Source organism: Borostomias antarcticus (genome assembly GCF_949987555.1).
Source record: "Borostomias antarcticus genome assembly, chromosome: 20".
Taxonomy (NCBI): Eukaryota; Metazoa; Chordata; class Actinopteri; order Stomiiformes; family Stomiidae; genus Borostomias; species Borostomias antarcticus.
The window spans coordinates 8,376,190-8,381,189 of record NC_140253.1 but is presented as its reverse complement, the minus strand read 5'-3'; the positions used below and the strand labels follow the sequence as shown (position 1 = coordinate 8,381,189).

Here is a 5,000-nt window from a genome sequence, read left to right as displayed (position 1 = left end):
GGTCTTTGGGCGGGCCCAGGGACGGGGAGGGGTGCGGAAGCGAGGACGGGGTCAGGGCAGTCCCCTCAGGGGGCGGTGTGTCCCTTGTTTGTTTGTTTGTTTGTTTGTTTGTTTATGTGCCGCCCCGGCCAGAGGAATGTTAGCCTCCTGTTTGTGCTCCCAGCAGTCCCTGGAAGTCACTCGGGTCAAAACGTTTCAGTTCGCAGACTGAAACCTGGTAGTTCAGCCGACGTCAGATATCCGATCGGGCCGTCAACGTGAATTCAACTGGAGTTGAACTCAAAGTAATAAAATAATTCAGTTCAAACCGCTTTGCTACCGCACCGCTCGCCGTCCTGCGTGTATTTCGTGAACCACGAGGCGGCCGGCGGCGGTCGGCACGCACAATGACCGGGGGGGCGAGTGTTTGTCTTGCGGGCCGCCTCACCCGCCAGTATCTGGAGACGGAACAAACGGAGGCGTGGCCTCGTGGCGGGGCGGCCACCGCAGCGCCGCTCCGCTACACTTCCTCTGAGGAAGCCGAACGGACAGGAAGTGATGCAGTCACCGAGAGACGGCGGTGGGCGGGGGAGAAAATGTCGGGCCAGAGCCGTGGGTCCATTCTCGGGCTCGGCCGCCTCGTTCTGAGTACAGGATGGGAGGAACCGCAACATTGAGGAACCGCAACATTGAGGAACCTTTTGTGGGTGGGACAAAAGTGATTTTGCTAAATATTTGGGAGTCGTGCGTGCATCTGTGCGTCAGTGCATGCTTGTTTTGGTGCGTCGGGGTCTAACATTGTATGCTATTCACGGTGATGTCAACTTGGTACGTGTGAGGGTGAGGGTGTGTGTGTGTGTGAGGGTGTGTGTGGGGGGCGTATTCTTCTATTGTTAAGTTGTTTGCCCATGTCTGCTTCCTGCATATAAACACAGGAGAGGAACAAGAAAACGACGAGGGAAGAATATTCTAGTTTGTCTTTGTGAACGGCAGCTGTCCACATCGTTGCTTATTTTTATTCATGCATTCACTTGTGGTCGTTGTCATTGCTGTCGTTGACTGTGACTTTGGGTCACGAAGGCCACGTCATGTCATGTCTCATGACAGTGAGTTTAGGACGCCATGCAATGAATTGTGGGTTCATGGGGGCGGTAGTGGGAGGGGGTTGTGTCTCCAGAAAGGACCCACCCCCCAACCTCTCCACGGAACCTCGTTTGGGGGGTTGGTAGGCTACCTGTTTGTATCTGTTATCTACATTTCAATGGGTCTGCTGTCTTTTGAATGGCTAGGCTTTAAACATGAGATTAGTCCCTCGCAAACAAGACACGCACACACACACACACACACACACACACACACACAGGAAGCCCTAACCCAATATGTGCCTGCAATTTCAGAATGTTGGTATAATTACTCCTCTGGTTCCTTTGGGTTCACAACCATCTAAAAATACCAGCGTCCGCACACACACACACACACACACACCACCGCCGGCCTGGAACTCACAGCGGGGAAGAAAAGAGGCCTCATCTCTCTCTCTCTCTCTTTCTCTCGGCGCATAAAAGAGCTGCGAAACGAGGCTATTAATGTGCTATCCGACACCCGCGTGCGTGCCGGTGTCACCGTCAGGGACACCCTGACCCCTGGGACACCGGCGGGGAGACCCCGTGCACGTCTGGGCCGGGTCACACCTCGCTGCCGGCGGCCCGTCTGCCGTCTGGGCTCGTCGTTGGTATGCAAATGAGACGGCAGAGCCGCAGGTCTTAAGTCTAGGCTGCAGGGTCTTCCCTGGACCTCTCTCTCTCTCTCTCTCTCTCTCTCTCGCTCTCTCTCTCTCTGTCTCTCTCTCTCTCGCTCTCTCTCTCTGTCTCTCTCGCTCGCTCTCTTTCTCTCTCTCTCTCTCTCTCGCTCCCTCTCTCTGGCCCTCTTAGTCTCTTTAAAAAAGTCTGAAAGAATCTGATTATCTCTTTTTAGGGGAATAATGAATACGTTTTGCTCCAGCGAAATAGAATCTTTTATCTCGTTAAGAGTATTTCCCTTGTCTCTCTCATTCAGCTTCTCCCACTCGTTGTTTATGTAACTAGCCCTCTCTTTCTGGTACCCCCCCACGCCCTCTGGATAAGGAGAGAAGGGGCCTCCTCGCTAGCCTCTCTCCTCCTTTTAAGTTTCTCTTCTCGTGCCAGAGCTGGAACCCCCGGACCCCTGGCTGTAATTTGGTCTGGAAATGAGCCGGAACTGGTTCAGAGACGACCGCAATTACCTCAGTCAGGCTCAGTGAGACAGAACCAGCGCCTGTTAGACCCAGAATAGAACCGTTACGGGCTGCTGTGATGCGTAGATAACACGCGGGGGGTGGGGGGGGGGTACCGGAACTGGCAGGACAATCTGCGCCCGTTGGGCAATGCGTGCGCGATAAAGGAAGCCGTGTATTTCAAACGGAGGTGGCTGTTTCGTGTAAACATGCAGGCCCTGGCGAATAGCAACAGCCCGGAATTAGGATGTGGGTTGTGAACCGGAAACTGGGAAGGTAGGTCGGGGCATGGACCATATGGCATGTGCCGCCTGAGAGGGCCTTAACAGCTAATTGAGACTGGTCCCTCTGCCCCCCCCACACACACACAATGGGGTCCCAACAGCTATTAACGGCACTTAACAGGCCCGTCCCAAATGTCACACACGCTGTCTAAAATGGCCCAAAACAACCCAAAATGACCCAAAAACAACAGGAGAGAGTTTGTTAGACGATGTTGTGGGAATGTTGGGGGAAAGGTCGGGTCACCAAAAGTGGTATAAAGGCGGTGTTTGACACTCTTTTGGAACACACACTTTCCAGTTGTGGTTGAGTGATGTTAAGAATGTGTGTGTGTGTGAGAGAGAGAGAAAGAGAGAGAGAAAAGAATGTGTGCAACGTTTTACTGTCACACACTCAACTTAGCGTGTGAAGGAGGTAGGCAGACATGTTTGGTGTTGAACCGTGCCTTTGCGCCTTGGCTTTAGAAGCATGTCAGAGGTGAGTGACGGCGAGATAGCAGACAAGGCCAAGGAGTTCATATCAGACCAGCTTCATATATATTTTGACCAATAGGAAGGCGGTACACAGGGCCACAAGAGATAGATCCAATTAATATTTGCCATTTGTTTTCACTTTCTTCTAAAGGCATTCATGTCATGCTAAAATTAAACTGTGAAATGAATGTATGTGTGTGTGTGTGTGTGTTTAGATAGCGTGTCCATTTTGGAACTCCTCGGCCCCCCGAACATTCAACATGGTCTCTTCCTCTCTGTCTCTCTTCCCTTTCTCCAGAGATCGAAGCCAAAGAGGCGTGCACCTGGCTCCGGGCGGCAGGGTTCCCACAGTACGCCCAGCTATACGAAGGTAAGGACCCCGCCGGGCCGTCCTCAGCTGTGCCCGATCAGTTCTGCTAGCAGCCCTGGCTGACAGATGAATGTCCACAGAGATTAAGCAATGTTAACGCAGAAGGCCAAGAAAAAGAGAGAAAAGAACTTGTATGTTCTCACGCTTACTTGATGTGAGAACAGCTTCACAGTTAATTTTTGATCCCCGGGGAAAATGAGATTGGCTTTCTGGGTGATGTTTGAGTTATTGTAAGGTCGTTTTCTCTCCAAACACCGAGCTGAATCAATATTACATGCTTCGTGCCCCTCCGCACTTTGGCAAATTACAGAAGCTAGTGATGTCATGGTTGAATTTGGAGGTGAGAGAGAGAGAGAGAGAGAGAGAGAGAGAGGGAGGGGGGAGAGAGTGAGAAATATGGAGAGAATGCGCGCCTTTTGTTCTCCTAGATCCTACTAGGACAAATCGGGTGACTGCCTTCTTTTGACCTGAGGAAAACGCTAATTTCAGCAAATTAGCCTGCTGCGCTAACATCAACCGACTAAACGCGGGACATTCCGCCGCCGTCGTCGTCAATCGCGGCCCTCCGGCGACTTTGTCGGCCCGCTGACTCATCGTCCCGGGACGGAATTTCTGCCGACTCACCCCACCACCCCCCCACCCCACCCCCACATCCTCCATTGTCCCTGCCGTCGGGCCGGTGTCCCCCACTAAAGATAAGCAGATATCCCTGTTTGGGTACAGTAGGCTAAAGGTGCTGTCCTCTCCCGGGGAGAATAGGAGCGTTCTCTTATCAGCTCCGCCCCCCGAGGGCCGCCTGGCGGGGCCCGGAGCTTCGCGCCGCATTCCTCGCCAAGACGACGGTGCTTAGATTTTATCCGTCGCCGCTCTTGGCTCCGGTTTGTTGGTGGGTCGTAGTGTTCTTCTGTGTGTTTTTTCCCTCCCTTCCCCGTCACGTATCGAGCGAGAATCTTTATTTACGTGTCGTTGGGAGTGATGGTGCGGTTTGTGAAATGAGGGAGAGCAGGAGATGGAGAGATAGAGAGAGAGAGACAGACAGAAAGAGACAGAGAGAGACAGAGAGAGACAGAGTAGGCAGGAACGCTTGGAACAGCAGAGTACCTATTGTCATTCTAGATCGTACCCCCCACACTCCCACCTCTCCACACACACACACACACACACACACACATGCGCACGCACACCCCTGCTGCCCAGGTCTGAAAGCCGCAGCTGTGTTTGTTTGGTTGACTAAGACCCTACTTCCTCCCTAGTGCTTTTCATCAACTGTGAGTGTGTGGGGGTGAGAGAGGAGAGGAGGAGTGTGTGGGAGAGAGAGAGAGAGAGAAGAGGAGAGAGTGTGGGAGAGAGAGAGAGAGAGAGAGGAGAGGGAGTGTGTGCTGGGAGGGTGGTGGTGGGGGGGGGGGCTTCATCTTTATAAATTGACCTAATATCAGGAGAGAGAGAGCAGTCTTTACCCTCCCACACTAGTTCTCAAAATCCCCCCCCCCCCTCTCTCTATCTCTATCCCTCTTCCTCTCTCTCTCTCTCTCTCTCTCTCTCTCTCTCTCCCTCTCTCCCTTTACCAGATGGCCTGTTCCCTATCGACATCACCTCCGTCACGCGGGACCACGACTTCCTGGACCGAGACGCCATCGAGGCCCTC

General features: G+C 53.0%; 1 long non-coding RNA gene across 1 annotated transcript in view; it reads left to right on the top strand.

Annotated features, from left to right (window-relative positions):
- Positions 1–4,992, top strand: part of LOC311322455 — a 9,843-nt gene extending 4,851 nt beyond the window's left edge. The window contains exons 2-3 of the long non-coding RNA XR_014630932.1: positions 3,284–3,355; positions 4,924–4,992. This is a non-coding gene — a long non-coding RNA (uncharacterized lncRNA). The remainder of the gene's footprint in view (positions 1–3,283; positions 3,356–4,923) is intronic.
- Positions 4,993–5,000: the final 8 nt, after the last annotated feature.